General features: G+C 42.7%; 1 protein-coding gene across 1 annotated transcript in view; it reads right to left on the reverse strand.

Annotated features, from left to right (window-relative positions):
* Nucleotides 1–19,157, reverse strand: part of PAG3 (pregnancy-associated glycoprotein 3) — a 928,325-nt gene that overhangs the window by 75,254 nt on the left and 833,914 nt on the right.

The following is a 19,157-nucleotide window of genomic DNA, read 5'->3' on the forward strand; positions in this document are numbered from 1 at the left end:
ACAAAGGGACACCAAGCCTTCGGCCCCAGCCCGGGAAGGAGGCCCCGCCCAAGGGACTCGGGGAAGAACCAGGGGCATCACCAATATGGCGGAAGAAAACAACCCAGAGGCCCCCTCCTCCACAGTCCGGGCATTTCCAGTTTGGGCGGGGCCTGCCTGAGCAGACAGAGAACGGACATACCAGTACTGGCCCTTTTCCACCAGTGATCTTTACAACTGGAAAACTCAGACCCCTTCATTCTCTGAAAAAACTCAGGGCCTCATTGACCTTTTAGAATCTATCCTTTTCACCCATAACCCCACCTGGGATGACTGTTAACAGTTGTTACAAGTGCTCTTTACTACAGAGGAACGCGAATGGATCTTGTCAGAAGCACAAAAGAATGTGCCAGGGGTAGATGGGAGACCCACTACACAGCCTAACATGATTGATGAGGGATTTCCTCTGACGCGGCCCTGCTGGGACTTCGAGAGCGCTGAAGGTAGGGAGCATCTCTGAGTGTACAGCCTGATTCTCATGGCCAGCCTCCGAGCGGCTGCCAGGAGGCCAACAAATTTGGCTAAAGTAAATCTGGTTAGACAAGCGCCAAATGAGAGCCCAGAAGCTTTCCTTGAGTGATTAATGGAAGCTTTTAGGCAGTACACCCCCATGGACCCACAAGCCGATGAGTTGCACGCAGCAGTCATGCTAGCATTCGTGAATCAGGCAGCCCTGGGTATCAGGAGAAAACTACAAAAAATAGAGAGGTTGGGAGAGCAATCCCTGCAAGACCTGGTGAGAGCAGCAGAGAGGGTTTTTAATCATAGAGAGACTCCAGAGGAAAGGGAGGAACGTGTTAGGCTAGAGGAAAGAGAATTCAGGGCCGAAGAAAACTGTAAGAATCAGAAAGAATTAGCCCAGATATTCTTTGCAGGGGTGGAACAGGGAGCTAGTTCTCAGAGAACAAGGGAAGTCCATTCGAAGGGTGAAGGGAAGCCAGCGAGGCAAGGACTTAAAAAGGACCAGTGTGCATTTTGCAAGGAGATAGGACACTGGAAGAGTAAATGCCCCAAGAGAAACCTAAGGGAGAGACCCACCAAGCATGAGGTGTCCTCCGCATCCTCCACGGGGGCCCACATCCTATATGCAGGAAAGGATAGCGATTAGGGGGGTCAGGGCCCGGCACCCCTCCCCGAGTCCTGGATAACTATACATGTGGAGGGGAAACCGGTTGGCTTCATGGTGGACACGGGAGCTCAATACTCGGTCCTTAACCAGAAAGACGGACCAATGTTTAAAAAGACCAGCTGGGTACAAGGGGCCACCGGGACTAAACAATATGGACGGACTACTAAACGTTAAGTGAACTTGGGGGCCCAGCAGGTGACCCACTCTTTTCTTGTGATACCAGAATGCCCAGCACCTTTGCTGGGAAGAGACTTACTATTTAAAGTCAATGCCCACATTAACTTTGATCACAGAGAGAGATCAGTTCTAGATGGGACCAGATATCCCATACACGTTTTGTCTCTGGCATTGAGGGATGAATACAGACTGTATCAGCCAAAGCCGCTCCTGGCCATTGACCCCAATGTACAACCTTGTGTCCAAAAATACCCTCTAGTCTGGGCAGAAACTGCGGGGGTAGGACTAGCCAAACAGAGGCCTCCCATCATTGTCAAACTGAAGTCAGGCGCCACCCCTATCCAGGTAAAACAATACCCTTTGAGCCTAGAAGCCCGGTGAGGAATTGCACCACATATACAACGGCTTCTGGAGGCAAAAATTCTTAAAAGGTGCCGATCTCCATGGAATACTCCTTTGTTACCTGTGAGAAATCCAGGGGGAACAGGCTTTAGGCCTGTGCAGGGTCTTCGTGAAGTCAACAAACGGGTGAATGATATACATCCAACCGTCCATAACCCGTACACCCTTTTGAGTGGCTTTCCACCAGACTACGTCTGGTATACTGTTCTGGACTTGAAAGATGCCTTTTTCAGTTTACCCTTGGCCCCCTTGAGCCAGAGATCTTCGCATTCGAAAGGATAGAAGAAGGCAGCCAGACCTCAGGACAGCTAACTTGGACTCGACTTCCGCAAGGCTTCAAGAATTCACCAACGCTATTCAATGAGGCTCTGGGTGAAGACCTCCATGAGTACCAGGTTGATCACCCCAACATTGTTCTATTGCAGTATGTTGATTTATGCTAGCCACAACCACTGAGGAGGCATGCCTAGAAGCAACAGGCAACCTCCTTCAAACTTTGGGGACCTTGGGGGTACCGGGCTAGTGCAAAGAAGGCTCAAACTGCTAAGCAGCAAGTCATATACCTAGGGTATAAAATAAAACAAGGACGGAGATGGCTGATGCAGGCCATGAAAGAGGCCATATTGCAGATCCCTGAGCCGGCAACTCCTCAACAAGTGAGAGAATTTCTTGGGGCTATTGGGTATTGCTGGCTATGGATCTTGGGATTTGCTGAAAAGGCCCGGCCACTATATGAGAGAAGTAGAGAAAATAAAAACTGGACTTGGACTGAACCAATGAAACGGGATTTTCAAGAACTCAGACAGGCTCTGCTGGAAGCCCCAGCCCTTGCTCTCCCTGACCCGTCCAAGCCCTTCCAATTGTTTGTAGATGAAAAACGGGGAATGGGAAAAAGAGTCTTGATGGGAAAGGTCGCCTTGGAGGTGACCAGTGGCCTACCTATCCAAACGACTGGAGAAAGGCCAGGGAAACAATGGGAGATAGATTTTACAGAGGTAAGACCAGGCAAGTACGGGTACCGTTATCTGTTAGTTTTGGTGGATAATTTTTCTGGGTGGGTGGAAGCATTCCCCACTAAGGGGGAAACAGCAATGATAGTAGCTAAAAAGATCCTAGAAGAAATAGAACCTAGGTTTGGGCTGCCGGTGACTATTGGCTCTGATAACAGGCCTGCCTTTGTGAGTCAGATTGTACAGGGACTGGCCTTAGCTCTGGGGACCAAATGGAAGCTGCATTTTGAATACAATCCCCAGAGCTCAGGACAGGTTGAGAGGATGAATCAGACTCTAAAAGAAACTTCGGCAAAATTGGCAATAGAGACTGGCGGGGACTAGGTGACTCTCCTTCCCTTCACTCTCTTCTGTGCTTGTAATACCCCCTACAAGCTGAACCTAACCCCTTTTGAAATTATGTATGGGAGGCTCCCTCCCATATGCCCTATCTTTGAGGGAAGAAAACAACCACCCCCTACTTTAGGACAGTTCCAGGAAGCCCTGATGGCATTAGGTAAGGTGCATATGCATGTCTGGAAATTGATCAGGGAAATCCATGAGGGTCAGAACAAGGGGACCATCCCCTCACATAATGTTGGTCCCGGAGATTGGGTCTGGGTCAAGCGACATTAACCCAAGACATTAGAACCTAGATGGAAAGCTCCTTATGTTGTTCTTCTTACCACCTCCACTGCTTTAAAGGTCTACGGTATCGGACCTTGGGTGCACTGCAACCATGTACGCCAAGCCACTCCAGAAGAGCAAGAAAAGGCCCAAAAAGAATGGGAGGTAACGCCACACCCTTCAAACCCCTTCAAGATAAAGCTCATCTGCCAACAGGATCCAGACAAGTCATCCTGACTGTCCTATTGGTGACCATCCTTCTCGACCCTGGAGCCACCCATAACAACCCGCACCAGCCTGCCAAAATCACCTGGAAGCTTCAAGACAGACTAACACGAGACATGCTCAACTTAACCACAGAAGTACATCCTCCAAACACCTGGTAGCCAGACCTATATTTTGACCTAAAGCCGGTGGTGGGTGTACCTTGGGCAAGGGGTTTCCTCCGGATGCAGGGGTTCTGGGCATGCCCGGGCTACCAGAGGACCAAATGGAAGACTTGTGGGGGGGCACAAGATTATTTTTGTAAATCATGGGATTGTATTACTTCTGATGATGGGCCTCGGGGCTGGGAAATAGGAAATCGGGACCTACTTAACTTCTCGTTCGCAAAGTCCACCCCCAGAACCCCTGGGGACCCAGCTTTTGAATATGGAGAGAGTTGTAACTATGCACAGGTTAAGATAAGGTTCAATCAGAAAAAAGCACAAAAAAGAGAGGGCTTGGGTTTCTGGCTTATCCTGGGGAATACAAACAAGAATGGTGGCAGGCGTGCAAATTTACGGAGGAATTATAATTATAAGCCAGATTCTAGAACCAACACAGATACACAGTATAGGTCCCAACCCAATGGAGAAAATTGACGTAACTCCCAGCCCGACCACAGCGGTTTCCACATCCTTAGTCTCACTTGATCCTCCGGGTCCCATCCACAACCTCAAAAAGTTAGACCCATTATGAAAATTAGTTAAGGCAGCCTATATAACCTTAAATCAAACTAACCCGGAAGCAACTAAATCTTGCTGGCTTTGCTATAATCTATACCGCCCCCCCCCCCCCTTACTATGAAGCAGTGTGTCTTAACGCCTCTTATGGCCTCACTGATAGTATAGATCCTCCTCAATGTTGCTGGAGAGAACGGAAAATGGGCCTCACAATGAAAAAGGTTTGGGGAAAGGGACTCTGTGTGGGCAGAGTTCCACCTGAAAATTCCCCCTTATGTGCCTACAGAACCAAACCCGCAGAGCTAACTGAGATTAAATGGATTATCCCAGAGGTGGGGGGATGGTGGGTCTGCTCACGTACTGGTCTAACCCCTTGTTTACACATCTCAGTATTCAATCCTAAAGAAGAGTTCTGCATCTTGGTGGCAGTTGTGCCAAAAATCCTGTACCACCCTGAAAAGATAACGTACGACTACTGGGCCCAAAAAACAAACACCCAGTCAAATGATACAAGGCAGAACCAAGAGAGAACCTATTACAGCCATCACCATAGCAACCATGTTCGGCTTTGGGATCGCTGGGGCAGGGACTGGGATAGCAGCCTTGTCCCTCCAAGGCCAGGGATTTACTTCATTGCGGCCATAGATGAAGACATTACCCGCCTAGAAGAGTCAATTAGTCACCTAGAAAAATCGCTGACCTCCCTGTCCGAGATGGTCTTGCAAAACCGAAGAGGGCTAGATCTAAGTTTTCTGCAGCAAGAGGGGCTCTGCGCGGCCCTGGGAGAAGAATGTTGTTTCTAAGCAGACCACACCGGGATAATAAGAGAATCTATGGCAAAGGTGAGAGAAGGACTAGCCCAGCGAAAGAGTGAGAAGCCCAGCAGGGATGGTTTGAATCTTGGTTTCAACAATCTCCGTGGCTGATGACATTAATTTCCACCCTGGTGGGACCTCTTATGGTGCTTTTACTAATACTCACCTTTGGCCCATGCATCCTCAACAGGCTCATTACGTTTATAAAAGAGCGTATTAATACAGTTCAACTATTTGTGCTTAGACAGCAATATCAAACTGTACCCCAGAATAAAGAGGAAGATTCCTCTATATGATCTAAAGACAAGGGGGGAACGTTACAACCTCACCAGAGCCATGACAGGCTCAGAGAGGTGCACTAGGCCAAAAATAATCCCTGAGTCATGCTTCTGGGGCTTCCGGGGATGATAACTCTGGCCAGTCAGAGAGATGATAACTCTGGCCAATCAAAGGGATGATAACTGGCCAATCAGTAAATACCAGGAAACCCCTGCAGGCAATCAACCCTTGCCAACTCCCCATCTTTGTTCAAAACTTATAAATACTGCTGTAAATCTGGGCTCGGGGCTCTTGCTCCACTCCACTGTGTTGGATGTGGCGGGAGCCCTGGCTCGAGCTAGCAATAAACCCTTTTATGCTTTTGCATTGCTGTGGATGTCTTATTCTCTCAGTTTTGGGGACTCGGACACTGGGCAAAACATTTCTAGGGCATCATCAGACAACCATTTTGCCATTTTGCATTTCATTTTATTGGAGATAGTCTTGATTAGGTATGTACAGATTAAAAAAAAAAAAAAAGAAGATTACTGCATCCAGTTCCATTATTTCATGGCAAACACATGGAGAAACAATGAAAGCAGTGACAGAGTTTATTTCCCTGGGCTCCAAAATAACTGCAGATAGTGACTGCAGCTGTGGGGAAAAACAAACAAACAAACAAACAAAAAAACACAAAACACTTGGTCCTTGGAAGAATAGCTATGAAAAACCTTGACAGAATACTAAAAAGCATAGACATTACTTTACCAGCAAAGATCTGTAGAGTCAAAGCTGTGTCTTCTCCAGAAGTCGGGAGTGGATGTGAGAGTTGGACCATAAAGAAAGCTGAGCACCAAAGAATTGATGCTTTTGAACTGTGTGCTGGACAAGACTCTTGAGGGTCCCTTGGACTGCAAGGGTATCAAACCAGTCCGGCTTAAAGGAAATCAGTCCTGAATATTCATTGGAAGGATCGATGCTGAAGCTGAACCTCTATTATTTTGGCCAATTGATGGGTAGAACTGACTCATTATAAAAGACCCAGATGCTGGGAAAGATTAAAAGCAGGAGGCAAAGGGGAAGACAGAAGATGAAATTGTTGGGTGGCATCATCAACTTGATGAACATGAGTTTGAGCAAGCTCTGGGAGTTGGCGATGGACAGGGAAGCCTAGCTTGCTGCACCCCATGATATAGCAAATACTGGACATGACTGAGAGATTGAACTGAACTGATGTACTGAGGACAATCAGGGAGCAGGCAGAAGTCTTTAAGGAAGGAGGAAGGAACAAGTCCTGGATAGCTGACAATTTTGGGTCAGCAGGCCATTTCAAGCTGGAGAAGCTGTAGGGAAGCAATTCTATGCCAGGTGGAGAGAATGGTAAGAGAAAGGCAGGGTGGCAGTGCTGGGATTTCCCAGAGGACCAGATCCCACTTCTATTAAATTTTATCAATGTTCAATATTGTTAGGTGATTGGAAGCATGAGTTTTGTTTTGGAAGTGGTAGAACAATATTCATTAGAAGGACTGATGATGAAGATGAAGCTCCAACACTTAGGCCAATGATGTCAAGACCCAGCTCTTTGGAAGAGACCCTGATGCTGGGAAAGATTGTGGGCAGAAGGAGAGAGATGAGAGTATGAGATGGCATCCCCTACACAAAGGACATGAGTTTGAGGAAACTACACGAAATACTGAAAGACAGGGAGCCTGTTTTGTTGCCGAATATGTAATCACAAAGAGTCAGACATGGCTTAGCAACTGAACGATACCAATGAGGACACAGGGTCCAGGGAAGGCTCTGGTCCTGGTTGGAGTGGAGAAAGATTTCGTTGGAAAGAGAGGCTTCCCATCCTCTGGTGCAGGTCCTTGAATCCAAGGCAAGGAGCACAAGAATTTGAATGTGTTACCAAAAACTGTTCTCTAAAAAGAAAAAGAAAAAGAAAAAAGAAAACTTTTCTGCAGGAGAGAGAGCTTTGACTGAATTTGTTCTCTAAATTTTACTGAGGGATGTCGAAGGGATCTGGAGTGGGCTGAGTCTGCAAAAATTAGGTGACCAGCTACTGGAAGGCCAGGATTATTGTAGACATTCTGCATTAGGTAGAAAAAAAATCCAGAGAAAAAGTGTCCCTTCTGGAGTGTACATGCTAATGTATCACAGTGTTTCAGGAGATCACTTCAAAGTTGTTTTGGGGCAAGCAAGAAACGGATGGGTGGTTTGCTTTTGTCAATTCCTGTGGGTAGTTAGATGACTAAATGTCTGGTTACTTCATTGCATGGTTGGAATCATACTTGGGAAAGAAAACTAGATCAAGTCCACACATATTTGGTCGTTAAACAGAAAGCATAGGAACGATTCTAAGGCAACTGTAGGTAATTTAAACATGAGGCGCCAAATGGAGACAGTTACATTTAGCAGGCTGAGATTGGACTGTACAGGTCGCCATAGCTGTTTCTATTACAAGTAGCCATAACAGCAACTTCTTGCTACGCTGGAGATGTGGGAAATAGAAAAGAGACCAACAGCCTTACAACTCTCCTTGCAGTGTGATTTCAGGCTAGAAGTAGTTGACGAATAAAGGCTGACTGGTAAGCCTGAGAAGGGAGCAATCTGAGCCAGTAATGATTCGCTCTTGTTGGGGCCCAGAAAACAGAAGCATTGGCTCAGTCAGAGTTCTGGGTCAGGTTCAGAGATAGATGTCATTTGGCTTGAATCAGTATTTAGCCTTAGGGATGGCAGCCATAACCTCTACACAGAAGATTTCCATTTCCCCAGGTGGCAAAATAATTAATACTTTTTCCAGACTCAGGAACCCAGTAAGCCCTCTCAGGGCCACCTCTTCTTAGCAGGCACACATGCATCTAGAGGTGGAATTATCATCATTGTGCCCATTGACCAGATGAGCAAACTGAGGTTAAGGGTCTTGATCAAGGTCATACAGGTAAGCACGTGAAAAGCCATGCAAAAACCCAGGGTAACAGTCCTCAAATTGTGTGTTTTTGCTCTACACCCACTGGGAGTGGTGGGGGGTGATCTGGCAACAATGTTTAGGCAGAAGCAAGAAGTATTCAGGCTTTAATTGAAGAAAGTAAGGAAAACCATTAAAACATTCAGCTATGACCTAAATCAAATACCATATTATTTTATAGTGGAGAGGAAAAATAGATTCAAGGGATTAGGTCTGGAAGCCTGAAGATCTATGGATGGAGGTTTGTAACATTTTACGGGAGGTGGTCACCAAAATCATCCCCAAGAGAAACAAATGTGAGAAGGATAAGTGATTACCTAAGGAGGCCTTAAAAACAGCTGAGAAAATAAGAGAAGTGAAAGGCAAAGGAGAAAGGGAAAGATATACTAAATGGAATGCAGATTTCCAGAGAATAGCAAGGGGATATAAGAAAGTCTTCATAAGTGAACACTGCAAGAATTAGAGGAAAATAATAGAATTGTAAAGAGTACAGATCACTTCAGGAAAATTGGAGCTCCCATAGGAATACTTCATGCAAGGATGGGCACAATAAAGGGCAGAAAAATCAAAGACCTAATAGAAGCAGATCAGATTAAGAAGAGGTGGCAGGAACGCACAGAAGAACTGTACAAAAATGGTCATAAAGACCGGGATAGGGATGCTTGGGTCACTCATGTAAAGCCAGATATACTGGAGTATGAAGTCAAGTGGGCCTTAGGAAGCATCACTAGAAACAATGCTAGGAGAGGTGATGGAATTCCAGCTGAGCCATTTAAAAATCCTAAAGAATGAGGCTGTAAAATTGTTGCATTCAGTATGTCAGCAAATTTGGAAAACTCAGCACATGGCCACAGTGCTGGGAAAGGTCAATTTTCATTCCAATTAAAAAAGAAAAAAGGCAATTCCAAAGAATGTTCAACTGATCATGCAATTGCACTCATCTCACTTGCTAGCAAGGTAATGCTCAAAATCCTTCAAGGTAAGCTTCAACACTACATGAACTGAGAACTTCCAGATGTAGAAACTGGTTTGAGGAACCAGAGATCAATTTGCCAACATCCATTGGATCATAGAGAAAAGCAAGGGAATCCCAGAAAACATTTCCATCTGCTTCACTGATTATGCTAAAGCCTTTCACTGTGTGGACCACAACCAACTGTGGAAAAGTCTTATGGAAATGAGAGTACAGTATCACCTTACCTGTCTCCTGGAAATTCTGTATGTATGTCAAAAAGCTGCAGTTAGAATCAGACATGGAACAAGTGAAAGATTTAAAACTGGGAAAGAAGTGGACAAGGTGTACATTCTCACTCTGGTTATTTAACTTCTATATAGGGTACATCATTCAATATGCTGGACTGAATAAATCCCAAGCTGGAATAAAGATTGCTGGAAGAAATATCAACATCCACAGATCCGGGGTCCAGCCCCAGTGGATCCAGCGTGATTCGAAGTGGGGATGGAGTCAGCATCCTTGAAAAATACATATTTAATTATAGATATATAGAGAGACTAGAAACGGATAGTGTAGTAGGAAATATTAGTGGAGAAAAAGAGGCTGAATAACTTGGTTTATGTGGAATAGCATCCATGCTCCAGATGGGAATTCAGCCAGAAAAACGGGGAGCAAGAAGGAACGACATGGGGGAATCAGTCTTTCCAGAAACGGATCCCATTTTTTTATTTTTAGGTTTGCTTATATAACTTTTGTTACACATAGGGATGAATACAGAGTCATGCGGGGGTCAGCAGACCTGATCTTTATCAAAATCAGGTTCTTTACATAAAAAAAAAATTCTTAGGGATTTTACATCATCTTCTGGCCATGAGACCTGCTGACATTTTATGACCCTTTCTTTCTGATTACCAAAAACTTATTTTTTCCAAGGGTGTTTTTTCTTAAACCAGGCACCACCCTCCAAATAAAGTTGCATTCCTATAGGGTGAGGGTGTAGTAAGTTACAATCAAGAAAGGAATTTATTTAACCCAAGGTTAACATGATCAATCTTAAAGGTTAATACTTATTTCTCCTATATGCTAGTTATATTCATTATAAAGGCAGGGAATATGCAGATTTAGCAGCAAAACATCAGCCCAACAAATGAAAATCCTTTCACCAATGTTCCCCTTAAGATCTATTTAGTCTTAAGATAGTGATAAAGTTGCATTTTTACATAGCAAGGACACAGTGATTTATAACAAAGTATAGTGATCTATTACAAAAGAGAAAATTCATTAACTCAAAAAGTCTAGTATTGCTAATGTCAAAAACTACTATATTTCCTTTTCTATATTCCAAATACTTTGATTAATATATTCCCAGGTGCCTAAGGATATGGAAGCCTGGCAGCAATCATTGACTCAACGATGAGAAAAGCCCTATGCTAATTAAGACTCTCAAAATACTCCAAAACTCTCTGTGCTGTTTATGGTTGAGAGGTTGTCACACAAGCTAGTCTGTCAGCAAAGAGGTTTGACCTGAGACACCCTTGTCACACCCAAGGCAGGGAGTTAGCAGCAATTATTGGCACAACAAATGAAAAACCCTTCACCAATATAATTCCTAACCAACCCGCTATACTAATAATTTCTAACTTCCCCAAAGAATTTGCCTTTAGTAAGTCTAAAACATCTCGTGCCTCTCACAGTTGAGGGGTTGTAAACAATCACATGTGGGCTGGACGAACCTGTACAGGCAGGCTAGGTAACCTTCAGAGTTCGTAAGTTGAAACACTCATGTCATGCCCAAGAATTTTTATTAACTTGGAGCTGCAAGTTAACTCCTCTGAGAGAAATGGTTATGGGGAGAGCCCCCCATAAAGTACTCTGTTTTGGGGGGTAGATGCTTGGGAACAGGGGGTATCCTGAGGCTTAATCACGCCTTTGTGTATGCCGAAGCCTCCTTCCTCATGACCTTTGCCATGGGCGGAGTTCCTCACGCTGGCCCCTGGCATCTCCCCCCCTTTATTTTTTTAATAATCAGGTGCAGCTCAGTCGAGAGCTTCTGAATGCTCTGCCAAAGAATCCTGACAATACAAGGAAGAATGATTATAAGAAGCAAAATTAAACCAACAGCAACATAACTGAAGACATTAGCCAGAATGTTTTTTCCAGAAATAAAGTTAGAGAAGGTGTGGAAAAAGTCATTAGTGGCTCCAGAGGCAGTAAAATCCAAACGAGAGTGTTCCAAGGTCTGTATCTGATTATGAAGTTTTCCTAAGTCCAGGCCAATATCAGAGCTGTTCCAAACACCTGAATTATGATTTTTCAACATATTGGGCATTTGCACTTATTGAGTCAATGATATGCTGCCACAGTAACAGTTGTAGTTGTTGTTATTAAAGCTGAATTCCCTAAAATTAGTAAGCCCACTAACCGTCCTGATTGCATTAAATCTTAACAAGATGAGAGCATACATTGTTTACAAGACACTACATTAAGTCCACCTGTGTAATTCATATGACCATTAAGTTTCCCAGAATCATTAACAAAGAGAAAAACATAAGGAGAGGGTAAACAAGCTACAATAGAGTAAATCGAATCATTTGTTGGTCAGAGTTCACGCTGCAGCAGCTGTCAGTCCCGCCGGGATCCCTATGTTTATCTCGCCTCTTTTGCCGGTGGGCACAGCGGCCAAGCGAGCACAGACTCTGGCAGGGCTGCTGGCTGCAGGCCCGTTGCACTGGGTCTGGTCAGCCAGGCTGGCCCCGCCCATGGTTCCCGGGCTCACTGCTGTTCCCTTTGGCGTCGGCAGAGGAGTGCCCTTTGAAGCAATGGGGGATCAATCTGTCCGAGAAACAAATTGGCGAATCTGCGTCCTGTGGAAAAAATACAAGCACATCCTCTCCCACAAGTTAGCAGTATAGCTGGCCCTTTTCACTCTCCTGTAAGGAGATCTTTTTATTTAACCAGAGGCTGAGTCGTAGCCCCTTTCAAAGGCTGAATAGAAAAGAGTATGTTGCAAGGTTTGATGGGGAGAGCTATACTTAAACTCCCCTTCTTTTAGTTTTTGAATTAACAAAGCATGTGAGGGTAAATGATGCAAAACTTCACCACCTTAATTTCCTATAGTAATCTGCCAATCTTCATCAAACATTAGAAAAGCATCAAGTTGTTCCTTGTATGGAATTACAATCTCTGCTGGCTCTTTACCAAACAATTTAATAGTTTGTTTTCTCCCTTTTAAGATCAATGTTGCTATCAAGCCTGGATAAGGAGCCACTACTTTTTTAGCTTGGGCGGGAAGATGGATCCATTCTAAGGGATCCACAGAACTCCCGTAGGTGCTGTCAGGGTTGCTAGGCAAAGGAATTGCCAGTTTAGTGTTAAGTCAATTTTTTTTTTTTTTTACATAACTATCAGATAAAGCTGCTTCTACTTTGCCTAGGGCTTCCCAAGCCTCAGCAGTCAATTGTCTTTTAGAAGTAGGGTTAGACTCTCCTGGTAAGATGTTAAAAAGAGGATTTTAGTTCAGCAGTGGTTAATTTTAAATAAGGTCTAATCCAGTTAATATCACCTAAAAGTTTTTTATAAACATTTAAAGTAGCAAGATGGTCTTATTTCAATTGCAGCCGGGCAAGAGTCACAGTTTCTGAATTGATAACCCTTCCTAAGTAAGTTATGAGTGGGTTAGTTTGAATTGTCTCTGGGGCAAGTTTTAAAACTCTAGCTGTCAACGCCTTGGTCAGACCTTGGAGGACAGTTTGCAAATGAGCTCTATTAGTATGAGCTATTAAAATAACATCCATGTAGTGAATCATATATACCTGTTTATATTTAGTCCTAGTATCTTCTAGGGCAGCATTAACAAATTTCTGGCATAGGGTGGGGCTATTTTTTATTTTTTAAGCAACCCAGATATAGAACTTGCTTTTATTAAACAGGGGAAAAATCAACATATTTTCCAAATAGGCAGATATCCCAGTAACTAAAGTAACATCAGTTTGTTTGACAAGGCACTTAGAATTAGCAAGCAATTAAATTCTTCAGGTAGGAACAGAACATCAACAAGCTTCAGATCCCAGAATCGTTACAAGCCAACAAGTTAGGTATTGTTTTGCTTAACCATTTTAACTTTAATGTGAATATATATTATTTAGAATATTAGCTTCTGAACTACATAATGACTTTATCACTCTAATTAAAACCAGGATTTCTGAAACCTCCAAGTAATCTTTTAAAGTTTTCCAATATGGACATAAACTAATCCCTATTTTTCTCCACATACCAAATTTGAAATAACTGTAACAATATATCAACATTTTCACGGAAGAATTTTAAGGCTTCTGGCACATAAAATGTGCAACATCTGTGTGACAATAATGTTATAATTATATACAGAAAATATTTAAAATTCTCCTTGAGCAACTTAAGTTCTAAAGATTAAAAGACTTTTAAGTGTCCATGTTAATAAAATATTAAAACACTATGAGCTTTTTGATAAACTTGACACTGATTTTGTAATTACATAAAGAATGTGCAAGATAAGACCTGCAGACTAAGTGATTCATCATTGAAATTAAATGTTAAACTGAATATACTTATTGATATCATTAGTTTTTTAGATCAAACTTTCAGCGCAAACAGGCTTTAATATAACTTAAAAACATTTCCAATTAAACTGTAACGTTGAGGCAGCAAATGTCAGATCTATGTTTGCCTAGCTATTTAGGTGTCACATAAATAAGTCTATGAATCCTAATTTATCCTTTTGTCTAAGTCGCCATTGTAGATAATGTTTTAATAATTGGAAAATAAGTGAAATCAACAAAAAATGACTATTTCTCACTATTTAACACCTTGTCTTAAAGTTCTGAACCAGCATATTCAGTTCTTAAGGCAAAAAAGGCCAAACTTATTATTATAAATTATAAAATCTGGTAATTTTTCTTTTGGCATTAAAAGTCACAGCACAAATTCTTATGCTTTAGTAGATAATATATTAGCATATATCTCAATATACATTTGCTAACATTCTCCATCAGTATGAAGTTGGGCAGGGCTATTTTTCATTTCCTGGGGCAAAACCTTCCACTGAAACTGTAGGTAAGGCTGTTTAAGTTTATTTGATGGCAGGCTAAAGGTGAATCGCTTTTTATCCTCAGCATTTAAGGGAATGGTGAAAAAGCAGTCTTGTAAATCAATTACAATTAGATTATATCCCTCTGGAATGGCTATTGGAGAGGGGAGCCCAGGTTGTAAAGCTCCCATGTCCTCTATGGTGGCATTAATTACTCTTAAATCTTGTAAAAGTCGCCATTTATCAGATTTTTTTTCTTAATAACAAAAATAGGAGTGTTCCAGGGACTATCGGAAGGCTCAGTATGCCCCAATTTTAGTTGTTCAATAATTAACATTTCAGCTGCCTGCAATTTTTCTTTAGGTAGAGGCCATTGTTCCACCCACACTGGATCCTGAGATTTCCATGCAATGGGGTTGCAGCAAAAACAATAGCCTCCATTATAAATTTGGATACCCCAGTTCAGTAAGGGGAAATTGGCTCAATTATACTGGTTTGTTGTTTACCCAATCCTTTTGATGGATCGTAGCCCATCTGTAGCATTTGAGAAGTCATCAGGGCTAAAAAGTAACACTCCCATTTGAGACAGCACATCCCTCCCCCACAGGGTAATGGGGAGTGAAGGAACTACACATGGTTGAAAAGTTCCACAGGTATCTTTAAACCACCAATCTAACATTTTCCCACTTTTAGCTACTGTTGGGGCTTGAGGGCAAATGAAACAAAACTTGACCCCTGAAATCTATCAGGGAAACTTGCCAATCGTTACTATTGTGTAAAAGACTTGCAGTTGATCCTTATTGAATGTAATACTATATTTGCTACTTCTTTTCTAAGAAGTTCCACACTTCTTTTTCTTTCTTTTAAAATTAATTGTGCCACCAAGCTGGGATAAGATAAAACTATTTTTATTGGGGTCACTGGTAGATGGAACCAATGGGCCTTCTTGTCACAAGCATCCTGGAATAATTTAATCTCATCTTTTGGTAATATTAATCCTAATTAACTGATCATTTAAAGCCTTATCCACTTTAACAAGAGCTGACCCTGTCTCACTAGTCAACTTTCTCTTAGAACTGGGATTAGGATCGCCTTTTTAAAGCAATCAAACAAAAGCTTTAAATCTGCAGTAGTCAGTTTTAAATGTGGGCGTAACCAATTAATATCTCCTAATAATTACTGGAAATCATTTAAAGTTAGTAAACAACTTCTCCGCAGCTTCAAAGGGGCATTATCAGTTTTCAAAATTTTTGGCAGACTTAAATATGAGAAGCAAGTAAAGAGCTGTTGCACAATATCTTTATAAGCTTTTCCAGTTATCCTTCCATAACCCAAATCTGGTCTATAGTTTTTTAGAGGACAAGCAACTATCTAATCATTGATTGAATATCTCCAGCAACGGGGAACTCACTACTCTCCAAGGTTTTAAACTCTCCCTCACCTTTTCCTCTGCAGCATTCCCTCTCCACATACCACTTTCTCTAATCCCATCAACTCATTTTCAGTAGTAAATGGCCAGGAGCTGGGCCAGTAAAGATCTTTTAAAGGCCTGGAAGTGGTAATTTCCTGCACCCAAAAACCTAGATCACTAGATCCAAATCCTCTGGGGCTCCTAGCTTGAGAAGTCAAGGTTTTTCTTGTCTGATAATAAAGTAAAAGCAAAAGCTGTGCTATTCTTTGACTTTTATTAATTTGCGCAATTTTAGTAGGTGGCGAAATCAAAACTTTAATTTCCCAGTATAATCAGAATCTACTACACCAGGTACTACCAAAATTCCTTGAAAAGAAAGCAAGCTAAGCCCTGGCACAAGTCCAGAATGTCCTCAGGCAGGGTGCTAGCCGCTCCCGTTGGAATCAGTAACCAGCATGTCAGGGGTTAATATTGTTGCCATGGTGGAACTGAGGCCTAGTCCTGAGCTACCTGGGGTTAATTGGCATGGCTTGTTGTCTCTGTTTAGCAGGACATTGCCAGCAAAAATGCACCCATTTGGCCTCAAGAAAAATATTTTCTATTTGTAAAATCCTTTTTGTTATGATTACTTTTCTTTCTTTTTCTCCTATTTTGTTTTCTTTCTTTCTCTCTCTCTCTCTCTTTTTTTTTTTTTGGTCATTTACTCTTTTTTATTTTTGGCTTGGGTGAGGTCCCCCTGAGGGGGTTTTCTGCAAGGAGCAGGTTCTGCTTTAAACCCTCCTTTGTTTACCCTATCTTTTTCAACCTTAGGCAATGTTCTGGGAGGTGCTAGTGGAGGTGGGGTGGTTGCCTTAAATTAGAAAATGTTGGATAAATTTTTAAGGGCTTGCATAGAGGGGGAGGGGGCTCACCAGCAGCGTCCTGTAAGTCCTCTCCTTCCTCGGGAGGTAGAGCATAGTATCCCTCCTTTTGTTCGCCAATGGCAGAAAATAAGATCTGCATAGAAGGTGGAGACCCATTACCATCCACCATCAGAGCCTCTCTCATAGTCTATTTAACAACCTCATGACAGGGATCCAAAACATTTTTAATCATATTCCACAGAGCAAAAGCATTTACAGGCCCATGCAAAGTATAATAAGTTTTTAGCTGTTTTCCTAGCTTCAACCAAGTATCTAAGTTAACAGAGCCCTTGTCTGGAAACTAAGGACATTGCTCTTGTACAAATGAAAAAATGACTGAATATTGGATTTCTTAACTTTAATTCCTCTCTTACTTAATAACTGTAAAATTACTCCTATGAAGAGCTGTCTTTAGTTTGACTCATTGTTACCCATGTCAGAAAGTTTCTATAGAGAAAGGTTTAAGATTTCAGTACAGATTTGTTGTCAAGAATCAACACTTCAGGTTTCTTTTGAACCTATCAACCGGGTTTCTTTTCAACCCATCAACACTTCCCACTCCTACTCACCCTGTCTATCCTACAGGGGGGTCTGCAACACCCTAAGTGGGGTCCTATCCGTCCCGAGAACTCAACACGGGGGAGTAACTGAAATTACTCCGGGGGGGGGGGGCGGGGAGTGATTGAATCACTCTGGGGGGAGCAACAGAGAATATTTTAGGGGGAGCAACAGAGAGTGCTTCAGGGAGAGCTTTTGCTCTGAAGAACTTACCTTTAAATAGCCTGTTCCGGGCGCCACTTGCTGGGGTCCAGCCCCAGTGGATCCAGGGTGATTTGAAGGTGGGGATGGAGTCGGTGTCTTTGGAAAAATACATATTTAATTACAGACATAGAGAGAGATTAGAAATGGATAGTGTAGTAGGAAATATTAGTGGAGAAAAAGAGGCTGAATAACTTGGTTTATGTGGAATAGCATCCATGCTCCAGATGGGAATTCAGCCAGAAAAATGGGGAGCAAGAAGGAACGACATGGGGGAATTAGTCTTTCTAGAAACTGATCCCATTTTTTTTTTATTTTTTTATTTTTAGGTTTGCTTATATACCTTTTGTTATACATAGGGATGAATGCAGAGTCATGTGGGGGTCAGCAGTCCTGACCTTTATCAAAATCAGGTGCTTTACATAAAAAAAGTTCTTAGGGGTTTTACATCATCTTCTGGCCATGAGACCTGCTGACATTTTATGACCCTTTCTTTCTGATAACCAAAAAACTTATTTTTTACAAGGGTGTATTTTCTTAAACCAGGCACAATGAAGATTACACTGCTCTAGTGGCAGAAAGCAAAGAAGAACGAAAGAGCCTCTTGATGAGGAGAGGATATGCAAAAACTGGCTTAAAACTCAACATTCAAGAAACTGTTCACAAAAATATACTCATTCATGGCATCTGGTCCCACCACATCATGGCATATAGATCAGGGAAACGTGGAAACAGTGGCAGATTTTATTTTCTTGGGGTTGAAAACCACAATGGACCTTGACTGCAGCCCCAAATTAAAAGACACTTGCTTCTTGGAAGGAAGAAAAGCTATGAAAAACCTGCACAGTGTATTAAAAAGCAGAGACTCACTTGGCTACAGAGGTCTGTAGTGTCAAATCTATGATATTTCTAGTAATCATGTACAGATGAGTGATCTGGACCATACAAAATGGTGAATGCCAAAGAATTGAGCTTTTGAACTGTGGTGCTTGCGAAGATTCTTGAGAGTCTCTTATAAAGCAAGGAGATCAAACCAGTCAATCTGAAAGGAAATCAAACTCTGATGCCTGCTGTCTTAGCTGAGGAATGTACTGAGGGGTACAGGTGCAAAGAACAGATGCTTCCACTGCAAAGGTGCTTAACCATGGCAGCTCCAAGCAAACAGTTCGTAGCTCCATCCCTGGAGGAAGCTCAGAAAGGCTGAAGGCTCTGTGTACCCTGGGTCCCCCGATACATGCATTGCATTTTCCCCAGCAGCATTAGAGGCCAAGGAAGGGGCATTCTGGGCCCTGAAGGAGGGAGATGGCTGAGGGATCCCCGGGGCCCACCACTTGCCAAGTAGGACTGGAAAGGACAGAGCAGGCATATGTGGCAGAGAGCTGGTGACTGGAGTGTGGGAACAAGAGGGAACCATCTCTTTATGAAGTACTTCACCCAAAAATCACCTGGAGGAGAAGCCCATTGATACGTTTGTCTGAGATGGGATGAAGAGAGTCTATTTTATTACCCCTTTTAATTCCTCTGAATGAGGAGGTGGTGGAGTTTGTGGGTCATCACAATCTCTTCTATGGCATAGACCATCTGCCAGTTTATATCCTTGGGGCTGCCTCTCCCCAGCTTCAGTCATGTAGTTCTGGAGGAAATTGACAATCATATGTCCTTCTGGGTCAGGGCCAAAGACCATGAAAAGCCAGTCATAAGACCCCATGTCCCTGCC

This window comes from Ovis aries, unplaced genomic scaffold (genome assembly GCF_016772045.2).
Source record: "Ovis aries strain OAR_USU_Benz2616 breed Rambouillet unplaced genomic scaffold, ARS-UI_Ramb_v3.0 scaffold_87, whole genome shotgun sequence".
NCBI lineage: Eukaryota > Metazoa > Chordata > Mammalia > Artiodactyla > Bovidae > Ovis > Ovis aries.